This window comes from Cyanistes caeruleus, chromosome 5 (genome assembly GCF_971803275.1).
Source record: "Cyanistes caeruleus chromosome 5, bCyaCae1.hap1.1, whole genome shotgun sequence".
In the NCBI taxonomy this organism is placed as follows: domain Eukaryota; kingdom Metazoa; phylum Chordata; class Aves; order Passeriformes; family Paridae; genus Cyanistes; species Cyanistes caeruleus.
In genome coordinates this window covers 7,066,408-7,079,510 of record NC_141705.1, presented here as the reverse complement: position 1 = coordinate 7,079,510, position 13,103 = coordinate 7,066,408, and the positions used below count along the sequence as shown (strand labels likewise).

Below are 13,103 nucleotides of genomic sequence, written 5' to 3'. Positions count from 1 at the left end.
CTCCTGCCATGGACGGAATGTTCCAGGGGTGTGTTTATCCTATCAACTTACAAAAAAGAAACATTTCTCAACATCAGTCTTTGCTCCTCATACTGAACACTGAATCTCTTGCATTTTACAAATGTTATTACACTTTTCAAATGATATGTACTGGCTACTGTCTTAAAATCTGTATATTTTTAAGTGTGTATGCAGAAAAACAACTTAGATGTTCTAAGTACTGTACTTCTTGAATGTGATCTAAAAGCATATAATGGGTTTAGGACCAGATTAACAGTTATTTAACAGTTATTTAAATTAAATTGTGACAAACTGCATATGAAATATAAATAAGAACATTCTGAGGAGGAGAAATAAGAAGGAGCTCTCATGTATCACCTGCAGAGCCCCATGCTGGGTATAAAATAGCTTAATGTACTGTGGCTTGAAATATTCGTAAAATATATAATAAAAGTAAGGTATTTATTGTGTTTTATGCTGTATTTAATAGTGTATTAGGTTTTGGTGCTGCAATGCTTTCAATTTTCTCTAATAAATCCAGAATGTACATTCAGTGCTACATTGCATATTTGTTGCTTCTGCGTATGACCCTTTTACTATCAGAGTCAATGAAATGTATCACTTGCAGAAGACACCCCAGGGACAAGTTCTCTATTAAGATGACTTAACAGGTCTTTCATGTCTCCGGGTGGTACAATAAGAACAAGTCTAAAGTCATCTTGGCTGGAATTTCTGGATGCAAAGGGTGTCTGAAAACATCTTTGGTAATTTTTTTTCTTTTGAATTTAACGATTTAGTGTGCTCTAACTATGGGAGAGAAAAATACTTGAATGATTCTAATAAATACTTAAGGAATTGATGCCTAGAACAGAAATATGCGGATTAAATTACTTTTTACTTCAGATTGGTTGTAGTTTATTGGGTGCATATACACAACTACATGTCTCCAGAATTGAATTTTTTTTTTTTTAACCATCAGAAATTGTGTTTGTATGAAATATATGTTATTAATCCATTAATGTTTTTATCAATGATGTACAGCTATAATCAGTTTTTACTAACTGCACTGTTCTATAAATTTTCTAAATACAGGAATATGTCACTTTCCCTGAAAAGTGTAATGACTTAATATGTGCAGCATTCTCTCCTGGGAGTAATCCATTCTTACCAAGTGACTTAAATTGGAGTTTATTGAACAAGTCACAGAAGTTAAACTTTACTTTTAAAGGCCTTTGCTATTTGAGAATAGCCCTGCAATGCCTTGTTTTCTTGCAGTACACACCAAATATAAATTTTATGTGGAAGAGGAGGACACAATGAATGTGCTAGAAATGCTTGAATCGGTAACTGTTATAGCTGAGGCTTGTTTTGTTTTTTTTTAATTAAGAGAAACATCCGTTAATGTAGAGGTGCAGTTTACTTTGACAAAAAGGAAGTACTGCAGGCATTTTTGGAGTGCAGTGCAGTTGTGAGCAATATTCAGTGTTACTACACTGTACTTTAAATGGGAAGTAATGAAGAAAATCCAATTTTAGTGTTTCACAGTTACAAGTGATGCTTTCAATTTTTTGTAACGGTACTGAGGGGAAGGAAGATATAACAAAATGTAAAAATGAAATGTGGCTAACCTTTTTTTTCTGAAAAGGAGGGAAAAAAGTCACTGAAAATATTACAAATACATTTCTGAAGTATTTTCTGGGGGAAAAAGCCCTGTTCTATTAGGCACAAGTCTGACATGTTTTTCAATAGAAGACAGCTGAGTTAGTGTGGCTGTCGCTAGAAGAGAAGACAGTCTATATTTTGTCTTCAAGAAGAAACACTGGCCTTTGGAACAGCTCTAAGAGAATCAATATTAAACTGTAAGGGCCTTTTTTTACTGCTTTACTCACTTTTTTTTCTTTTTGTACACTGAGACAATTTATGCTGTGGGGAAGCAAAGTTCTAATCATTGCAGAATAATCAAACTGAGATTTTTAAACTGGTGACCTCCAAAGTTTTTCATGCCTTGCAGATTCAGTTTCCCCTGTCGACAGTTTGAGTATTATCACACTAATATTTGAACAGAAATGCTTCTTTAAGGGTTTTTAATGCATCTTATATAGGCATCTGAATCTCAGTGTTTTACTTCATCTTTAAAAAAATTACTTGAACTCTCTCTCCAGGGGTAATTATATAAATAAAATGTCTTTGCTCTTATGGAGAAGCATTTAAAGCAAAGAAGTAAAAACTTAATATTTGACTTTTCACAGTTCAAATAAGATTAAATTGATGCTAGTAGATACTGATACAATGTTTATTTTTTATTATACGTTTGAGTTCTTAGGTCTTTACAAAGGGACTGATTTAATTTTCATTTGTATTAGTCTGCTGAAATACTTTAGCGTTAGACTCAAGGACTGGGGAAAAGGTGTCATCTTTACCTTGTTACTTGAAACTGAAGGGCTTTGGGAGGAGACATTAAGGAATCACAGATCAGAGGACTGGCTGTCACATTCTTCAGAGCTCTTTTTGCTGGCTGGTGTGAAACCAGGGAGTCCTGTGGTGCCTGTACTCATGTCTTTTTTGAGTCCTTTTTCCCCTCTGATTTCTTCTTCAGATGAAAAACTTTAAAACAGTTGGAAAGCAAATTGACTGTAAATTATTCTGAATCAGAAGCATACAGGCAGAATCACTTGAATCTCATTTTTCTTAGGTATGGTGCTCTGCTTTAAGCCTGTGTAATAAATGTGAGATCACCTGAAAATCCACTCTGCTGAACGTTTCTAGAGTGCAATTCTGCCTCATTGCTGGTAGAAGAAAGGAGGGCGGTCCTCTGAATTGTGATTTTTCATAAATGAATAAAACTGTTTTTCCTCTGAGATTTTGTGAGGTTTTATGTAGATTTTAGTCCTGAAAACTAGAAGTAGTACTGTAAGTAATTAGAGCTTGATGGTGTTTAAGGTGGAGTTTTTGATTTGTTTTTTGTCCCAAAGGTGGGAATACCTTTTTTTTGAATTAGAATTTTGGTCTCTGGGAAGAGAAGTCCTTGTGGTGTTTCTGGAAGACTTTGTGGTTTGCCCAGTGACCTCTCCACATTTGCATCTTCATTTTGAGGCTGCAGATGTTCAGCTGCATTAAAGTTTTGGCAGCAAGACATTTGTCTTCTTTTTTGTCTTCTTTGGTAGAAGACATTGCACAAATTTTCCAAGAAATCATACCAGTGGCGTATTGTTATTGAAGCTGTTGTTTGCTATAAACACAGGACCAGGCCTTATGGGTCTGTGCTGGGGGTCTGGAAACCTCAGATCTTACCTTTTCCTAACCTCTTGCCAGGAGTGAGATGCAGGTACACAGACACGTGTATTGAGATACAGATGCTAAGAGGAAATGGCCTGAAGTTGTGGCAGGAAGGGTTTAGTTTGGGTATTAGAAAGGTTCTTCACCCACAGGGTGCTGGGGTCCTGGCACGGGTTATCCAGAGAAGCTGTGGCTGCTCCATCCCTGGAAGGTCAGGTTGGATGGGGCTCTGGACAACCTGGTGTGGTGGAAGGTGTCCCTGCCCACAGCAGGAGGGTTGGAAGGAGATGATTTTTAAATCCAAATTTTCCATGATTCTGTGACGGTAGACTTCTGAATTTCATTGGAACATTCCCACAGGAGTACCCTAAGAACTTCGGGTAGATTGTATTTGGAGCTGTACAAATGTACTTGAGATTTGAAGATAAATAAATGTCAAAAATGAAGAATTCCAGAAGTGTTCCATGCCTCTTGGGAAGACAGATAGGACCTGAAGTGATTGTTCACTTTGGGCATACAAAACTCCATAGGTTATTTTATGACATAAAAGCAAATTGCTTGGATGGCTTTCCTGAGTTTTCCCTGTAGCTGCCAGACTGCTGAGGGTGTAGTTCTAGACATTGCCTAAGCCAGCTGTGGTTGTATAAAATGACATTTTTCTGGGCTGTGCACTGGAGCCCTGCAGCCTTGGGTTGGCCAGCAGACCTTTGGGCCCACCTTAGCAACAGATGGGCAATGGTTTGATAGCTAAAAACTTGGTTCTCTTTTGTGGGAATGGCAGCAGTGTGTCACAGAGCAAGGTTTTGAGCCATTCTGCATGTTTAATCTGCTTATTAATTCTTACATTTCCTCCCTGGTTATCTCAGGTGCAGCCTCAGAGCTATAAAGCTGCTCTGCTTCTGATTCTGTTTGCTATAATTTTTATTGTAAGGACTGCAATAAGATGGCTCCAGATAGAAATTGATTGCCAAGCTTATTTTAGGTCTTAAAACCATGAGAGATGCTCTCTTGTACATTTGTCATTATATATTGGAGAATTAAAACATAAAATGTGTGGAGGAGGAGAGGCTGCTGGTTTCTAGCTATAGAAATTCCTTTCCATTTTCTGATTCATGTGCTTATTTAGAATCTATACAGTGTATTTTATTGCTGTTTGTAGAACATAGACATTTGTATAACTTTGTTCTACTACTTCAGCAAAAGTGTTGGAATAGATTAATTAAATGAATGCCAGCATTTTCTTACTGTTATTTTATAACTGGTTATGCCAAGTTATTTTGGAATTGTGAATGGTTCATTCTAATTTAACTTTCAGAGTAAGCAGCAGGTATGATAAATTCAAATCCAGTAAACAGATCCTTCTTTTCATTTTCAGAGAAGAAAAGCCTTCTGTGCCTTATATTTCAATATTCACTTATACCCAATATATAATCTTTAATTTTTCCATATTTCATAGTTTATTCCTGAAGTTTTCATAAGCTAGTTGTGTTTATCCTGATTATTTGTTCTTGCTATTTTCATCTTCAGAATGTTGAAAGTTTACTTTAGTTATTACCTTTTTTTGGTAAATATTAGTTTTGCAGAGTCTTTTCAGATATGTTCCATTCTACAGGTTCTGAGCAGTGATTTCCAAACCCAGTAATAGGAGCAGCTGTAGTCTTTAAAGCTTTAAACAAAAAAGGATGTTTATAAGGGTCAAAGTTTGATGAAAAGCCAAGAATAATGCATAAAGTAATACTTGATGTAATACAGATGGTCTAAATTTCTCATCGTTGTAGGGCCTAAATTTCTTGTCTTTGTAGTTAATCTTTAGTGTCCACTTTCAGCTTTAAAAACTTCTGAGAAATTAGTCTTTATTTCATGATCCCGTTTTTTTAACCTCAGTAATCAAAAAGGGATATTAGAGTGAGAACTGTCTAAATGAATTACTGTACATTGCTTTTGATAACAGGATTTTTAGTTATTTTTTATATGGAGGCTTTTTTTTTTTTGTCTGTTTAAAAATCTTGAAAGCAATTAATGATCTTACTTCAGGAAAGCCTTTTTCTAAAATTCATTATAAGTTTACCTTTGGTTTAAATTTCAATTTTCTAATGGAACTGGAGAACTTTCCCATTAATTCTGTAGTCATTATTTGCATTTTTTTATTAACGGATGTGCTACCTTAAATGCTCACTTATTTCCATAGTGATTGTCCAGTGCATTTTCAGGTTAATGTCTAGTTTATAACTACACTTTCCAGTACTAAAAAGATTAATAGTTGTTCCTCAAATAATTTCTGGAAGCTATATTTCTTTTCCTGAAAAAAACCTGGCTAAAAAATTAAGCTTTTAAGGGAATTACTCACTGAAGGAAAACAATAGTGTAAGTACTACATATTGAATATGGATTTGAAAAGAAGGTATTTGTTATTTGCTTTTGTTTTTAGATTTTTCTTCTCCATCCTGTCTCTCGTGAGTAGCAGGTATAACTCTGGAAACATGAATATGTTTGAATGAACGTATGAGTCAACTGGGCTAACATCAAAATTAGAATGACTCTGGATCTAAATAGCCAGTAAGTTTTTTTAAAGTACCTATTGCATCAGCACAGCAGGAAATTTTTTATTAAGATACTTGAAGATTTAGACTGGTATGTACACATATATATAAAATAAATATAAAACCAGATTATTTTAGAACAACTCAATAACAGCCTGCTTTTAGACCATGACAAACATAAGGGAAGTCAAGTTAGTCAAGAAGCTTACTTCCATTAGTTCTTGATTTTAATTGAGTGTTTCATCATTCAGGTCCTATTTTGTCAGTTTACCTGCCTTTTTCTGTGATGTTTGATTGATATGTGACAATTATCCTTGTTGCTGCCTGGTATCATTCACAAGCAGAATTTGTGCACCAGCAAGATGCAACCAGAGCAGAGACAGTGTGCAAAACTGGAATACATATCTTTTAATGCCAAATAGGATTTACAGAGGACATATAGGTTTTATAAGTATAAAAGTATTACATCTAAAAATCAAACTGTAGAATCATTAAGGTTGTAAAAGACGTCTAAGACCATTGAGTCCAACCATTAACCCAGTATAGCCACGTTCACCATTAATGTCCCAGGTGCCACAGCCACATGTCTTTTGAACACTTCCAGGGATGGTGATTCCATCTGGGAGCCTGTTCAGTGCTTGACCACCCTTTAAGTGAAGAAATTTTTCCTTTGTTTCATAATGGTAGAGACTCAAAATACACCTTTAGTTTAGAAAGGTTCATCTTATCACAAACCCCTTTATTTTGCATGAAGTACTTGTTGGATTTGATGAAAGTCAAATTTGAAAGGGATTATATTTTAAAAATATAATTTTAATAATGTAAAATCTGAAGTTCACAACCTTTTTTTTTTCCCCTAAGTTTTCCTGTGAAGCGATAAATCAGTTTTGGTATTCATGTTCATTGATCAGGAACTGTAGTGATAGAACAAGGAGTAATGGGTTCCAACTGAAAGCAGGGAAATTTAGGTTCAATATTAGGAAGAAATTCTGTACTGTGAGGATGGTAAGGCACTGGCACAGGGTGTCCAGAGAAGCTGTGGATGCCACATCCCTGGAAATGTTCAAGGCCAGGTTGGACAGGGTCCTGAGAAACCTGGTCTGGTGGAATGTCTCCTTGCTCATGGTAGAGGGTTGAAATGAGATGATTTTTAAGGTCCTTTTCAGTCCTTTTCAACCCCATTCCATGATTCACTTAGAAATCATAAAAATATGTTGTGTTTAGAAATATATATTGGTGCGAAATGCTTTGATTTTTTTTTTTTTTTATAATCCAGGATATTTTTATAATCCAGTACTGAAGATTTGGAGGGTTTTTTAAAATAAAATGTTTAAATATCAATAGCTCCTACTGCTCCTGAGATGCCAGAAAGATGCACTGAGTTCCATATTATGTATTTAATTTTGATGGAATGACAATCGAGAAGGAAATTTCTTTGTAATTGAGAGTACCAACAATAGTTCTTATAATTGGTTTTAGGCATGGCTTTTAGTGTATAATAGGGGTCAGATATTGATCTCAGTAAAATAAAACTTTCTATGGGTATCATTAAATCATTTATTCTGTGCTGGCATTGGCCTAAGTTACTACTTAACTTGTCATTGTTATAGCCAAAATTTCCTTTGAAATAATTTACTGCTCAATGGGATTTTTAGCTGTGCTAATTAATATGATTATTGGTTACTTCCTAGTAATTAAATATCTAGGACGACTTTTGGGATCTCTTGCCTTTGTCCATTAATCTGTCATTTACTGTAATAATATCCAAGATGTCAGTATCAATTCAACCTTTATAGACTTACTATTATTAATTTATGGCATTGTTCTTTCAGTCCTTGGGATCTGCAGTAAAAAGTATCCCAACCCCTGTGATCAAAATTTGCTCACTCATAGGCAGCCATTTGTTCTCAGGATTATAGGATGTTTTAATGATTCTTAATTTTCTGTTGGTTTTTTTTTTTTTCAGGGTTGTCAAATTTGCTATTTTTAATAAGCAATAGAGAATTAAGAGTTAGAATGGGTCAAGTGATTCACTTTGGGAACAGTGGCAGATGCTTTGCTGCTTTCTAGGCCTGTTGTATTTGTGCTGTGCACTTCTCCAGCTGTGTCCTCTGGGGCAAGCAGAGCCAGTTAGAAATGTCCATCTAACATCAAACAAAAAGCAAAGAAACAGCAATTTTATCCAGTGCCAAGTCTGACCAATGTAACTTCCAGATCTGCATCCGCAGCTTATGTTAAACATTAGATAATTGCTTCTACATGGATGGAAACCAAGATGAAATGTGTCAAGAAGGATTTCTTTCAAAAGAGTGCATTCTTAAAAGGTGATTGTTGTACTTACTGGCCATTTAAATAAAACATTTTTTAAAGTGTAACTTACAAATGATGTGAAATATTTGTCAAGGCTTAGTTTAAAAGGTCTGAAGTTGCTATGTTTGCCTTGTACAGAAGTCAACAATATTGCTACTATTTAAAAGCATATCAATGTTCCATGGTATTTCAGAGCAGTGTTTGGGTAGTTGTAAAGTAAAGAAATTATAAAAGTTAGATTTCCAAGCTTAATATTTCCATTTTTTTCAAATGCATCTTCTGGCTACTGCAAAATCTGTCATTGCATAGGAATACTTGAAAATTGCATACTCTTGCAAAATTTCATTTCTTTCTATTAAAAAAAGTAATTTTATCTTACATTTAAATATGTATTGTCAAGGCTGATTACTGCCTAATTGTATTTTTGCAGGGAATATGTATCTAATGAGAAGGGAAAGTTTATTTAATGGTATATCGTTTTTGCTTTCTAACATATGGTAATATTTTCAGAGTTTATAAATACCAAACTGTATAATTGCCAACCCGTATGTGCTCTTGCATATAGATTTCAAAGCATCAGATAACAAACTGATGCTTCAGGAGGGAAGGAGCTTTAGTTTCAAGTTCTTTGGGGAGTTGCTCCAAGTATTAACTGCTGGCCAGAGTCTCATCACCAAGGATGTGGGTGAGTGTGACAGGGGCATTTCTCTGGGTGCAAAAGCTGCCCCCAGCACCTTGGGGCAATTTGTGGTGGACTTGAAAATTAGACAAGATTAGATGTTTTGTTTTCAGCTGCAAGAGGGAAGAGGAGATGGGGAGATTCAGCGAGACACACAAGCAGAGGCAGGTCCTGTCTGAAGGAGAGGGACAAACTCAGCTTTCTGATACAAATGGTGAGTGAGATTCTGTCAAGCTCCAATTTGTGGTGGTGGAGGAGGACTGATTCTGGATATTCCTTTGCAGAGCAAATGTAACAGCCTCCTATCACCTCTCCTGTGTCTTGCTTTCCAAAGCCAGGCTGCCCTCTGGCAGAAGAGGCTGAACATTTGCTATCTGAGCATCTTAAACTATAAAATACGTCCTCACATGAGGTGAAATGGATAGGGTTGAGCATTTCTGCACCTGCATACTGCCAGTGTTTACTAAAAGCAAGATCTGGATCTTATTAAAACAACTGGGAGAGAAGCTTTTTTTCCCCAACCTGGAATTTTGTTAATCAGCCAGAATGGAAATTCTTGCACAAACAGAGAGCAAGCTTTCTAAAATCTTTAGCTATGCATTTTCTAAATTTTTTTTTTTTTTTTTTTGCCCAGTGGGCATTTTATAGCAAAATAATAGTTCAAAATTCAGGTCCTTAATTAACAAGTAAAGAACTGACCCAATGCCAGCAACAACTGAATCACTAATATTTGAGGCCATCTGTTGTAGAATTGTCAGATATTCAGAATTTGACATTTTACTCCCTTTATGCAGATAATTTTCATCTAGATCTTGACACAGGGAAGCTAACAATCTCAGTCCAGATACGCAACACTCGGATAAAACAAAGGCACATGTTGTACTTTGGTCTATTTTAAGACTTGATTTTACAGGGAACAATTTTTTATTTGCTTTTGATATAATTGCAAATATACTCATCTTGAAGTCTTGAACTCTGATGTTATTTATTCAAGCAAAATACTTTTATGTTTTCGAATCTAATTATGTGTAGGGAGAGCTATAATTCAAACATTCAAGAAAAGGTTGCAGGGTCTTTATATTCTGGAGGCAGTCTTTGAACTACTTCTGAAGAAATAATACCAGCAACCAAAGCAAGATAAGTGTTATTTGGGCCCTGGTTCTCATGTGTTTTCCCCATATGCAGATTCCATAATTATTATATTTTATCTGGTTTAAAATTCATTTGTATACAATAAATCAAAACATAAAAACTATGGTGTTTATAATAAAACACCTAAGCTGTAATTTGCGTTCTTGGTTCTCTACATATGAAAATATTATAGTTATGTTGTGGACCACTGTTTTATTTTTCTTTAAGTCTACTTGTTTTAAGAATTTTTTTGAAAAGAGACTTTTTTTGTTACCTACTTGCTTTTAGAGACAGAGCATCTCTAACAGGATTTTTTTGGCATTGCTGTAGTTCTAACCATACTCCAGATATGGTTTAGTAAAGTTGCTGCAATCTCTCTTCAGACTGTGGAGGAAAATATTTTGGTTTTTAGTAAAACAAGCATCTCCTAGTATTTGTTTTATAGAGAACAACAGGATTGTCTCTTTTAAAGTTTGTTTTGAATTTGCTGTTCAGAAAAGTGGATTTTTTGGTTTGTGTCCTTTGTTTTCTGAAGACAGGACAATATCAGCTGGCTATTCAGTGTCTAATATTAAGTGGTGGAACAGTTCCAAGTACTTTGGTGGAGATGCTAATGCTGTGGAAGGAAAGGATATGAGGCAATTGGTCCCAAGTCCCTTCCATACAGGCTCCCATATTAAAAAGGTGAACCAAAGTTTCATCCAGTTCTGAGGGGATAATCTAGGCAGTGTGATGGGCTTAGGAGCTTTCCTTTCCTGACAGTGTAGCTAACACCTATGAAGGATCAAGGAGGAATGAGCAATACCATGCAGAGTTCAGGAGTCATCTTGAGGCGGAGGTGAGGAAGCTGCAGTGCAAAGAAAATAGGACAGCAGGTATTGTGATGCTCCAGAAGTAAGGAAAGCATGAAATACTAAGGTTTCCCAGCAATGAAAGCAGATTCCAACAGCAGCAATTTTGTGCAGTGATTCCTGCAGATCTTCTGATGAAGACCCTTGGAGTGGTACTTTTGAAATATTTGGTCAGTAAAAGAGTTATGAGCAATTTGAACTACTAATAATTAAAAGTAGCACAGTGAGGTTTGCATGGAAGACTTCTGTTGTTCCTTCTGGATGCAAGACTGCAAAATTGTTTTTTTCTCCAGGTACTCTGATTCTAGCCAAATAGAATTCATTTGACATTACTAGAAGAGAGAGCTCATAGTATACCAGAAATTAATGAGAAGTTGATCTACTTTATGTAAATTTTTATCTAGACCTTTTACAAAGTCAACATTGTGGCAGAGTGTGCCTTGGAGAGCAGCACAGGCCACTGCTGTGAGGGACTCACTGATGGGTGGTGAGTGGATGTCTCTTCTCATTCTTGGTGACAGTGTGACATTCTCATAGGCAAGAAATGTCATTCTTCTCTCTGACAGGACATCAATACAATCACATGGTTCAAGGGTTTCTTAAAGAAGCATATGCAGTATATACTGACACGGTCTGACACCACCACATCTCCTCTAGGAGATTATTCCATAAGGAATAATTCTTCATTTATAGTCATCTGCCTGATGAGAGATTAAGGTGTTTCAGGATGTGAAGTGATGGCTTGGGTGCTGCACATAATGTGCAATGCTACTTCTCATGTCAGACCTCCAGCTTTCTTCCAAAATTAAGGAACACAGCTCTGGAGGCATGCAAGCTACTTTGTCCCTGTCTAACTTACAGTCTTTTTACAAATGTTTTGTAGTCTCTATTTAGATCTTGAAGGAATATTATATTCACAGCTTTGGCCTTATTTTCAAGATGTTATGAACTTGTAAGTTTAAAACTTCTTGATTAAAACTGCCCTCTTCAGTAACAGAAGCATTCTAAATAATCAAGAACTAACCTTCAAGTTAATATGGGTTGGAAATTTTATTTCCTAGAGTACTGTAGGACTGAAATTAATTTCCATGGTCTTATCACTTTTCAGACCAGCTGCCAAGTGCATTTGCTTGATCTTTCTTCTGTAACAGATACAAACCAGCATATATGTTCAAATAAGGAAACTAAAAATATCTAGCTGCACAGAGAGTTCTCTTCCCAGAAATGAGAGAGAGTATAAACTGTGGTAATTTATAGTTACATCAGTTACCTCTCAGAAAGATATTGAGATGCAGTGATGAATATAGTTGCACTAAAACCCTTCTGGGATAAAACAAAAGTTTCATGCATTTGAGCTTTCACTGCCAGGTTATTGGTGTATGCAATGTAGAGATCCTGCATTCTGACATGAGCATGGAGAAATCTTCCCAAGATTTCTCACACCTGCCTAATGATTTTCCGTGCCTGTTTGTCCTGCTCTGCAAGCTTCAGAATTGCTCCACCAAAGACTAAATAGTTCTGCATCGAAGTATCAAACACCAAGCAAGCTGCTGCTCTGTAGTGTTTGAGAGGCCTTAAACTTTTGAATGCAGAGATGAAGAACACAGGTCCCAGGTTTTCAAGATCCTTTCTCTAGAGTGACATCTCAGCACTATGTGAACAGAAGAGAGGAAAATCTAGTTCAAGATCTGTATCTGAAAGCAAATTTTGCAGACCTTGAGCTAAGAAGGGATTTTAATTCTCTCTTCTGCCTTTCTACTGAATAAAAGAATGAGTGGATGAGCTTAAATGATGAATATAGACAAAACAAAATCAGTTTGGAAAATAAGTAGTGTTGGTTACAATATATTATGTCCTACCAAACACAGTTGTCAGCCAGTTTCAGATGCGTGAGACTATCTAATTGTACTTTTAATTCTTTGTTTCCTCACATTCAATTGTGTTAAAGGATTCAATATCCCAGCCACTTAAATTAATCTTCTCCATAAGCAATCCCTGTAATTGCGACGAAGATTGTGTATAGAATTTAGCAAGGTGTGAAAGTGCACTGTATTACTATGACTGAGATGGGAGTGTAGTTGGCTGGAAATTTCTTAATGAAATGTCATGTCAGGAGATAGAGACTGACACCAAAGTGTGGGGGAAAGAATTGCTAATTAAACAATTTCTCTTGTATGAAAGTTGATTGTGGGAAGATGGTCAGTGATGCCTTTGAGGCTGGATATCTGTTTCCAGGAGTCCAGGGGTGAGGGAGCCACAGTGGGAAATAAACTGATAACTAAACTTGTAGATATTTTTGTAGAATTAAATAGTAAC

At 35.9% G+C, this 13,103-nt stretch overlaps 1 long non-coding RNA gene across 3 annotated transcripts in view; it reads left to right on the top strand.

Annotated features, from left to right (window-relative positions):
* The window catches only part of LOC147652902 (uncharacterized), a 54,019-nt gene that overhangs the window by 30,170 nt on the left and 10,746 nt on the right, over positions 1-13,103 (top strand). For 2 of the 3 annotated variants that reach the window (XR_015287052.1, XR_015287051.1), the window contains 4 exons: positions 5,705-5,832; positions 8,045-8,140; positions 8,692-8,811; positions 8,919-9,019. This is a non-coding gene — a long non-coding RNA (uncharacterized LOC147652902). Of the gene's footprint in view, positions 1-5,704; positions 5,833-7,782; positions 8,141-8,691; positions 8,812-8,918; positions 9,020-13,103 lie in introns of all 3 variants that reach the window. The other variant, XR_015287050.1, reaches the window with a different exon arrangement.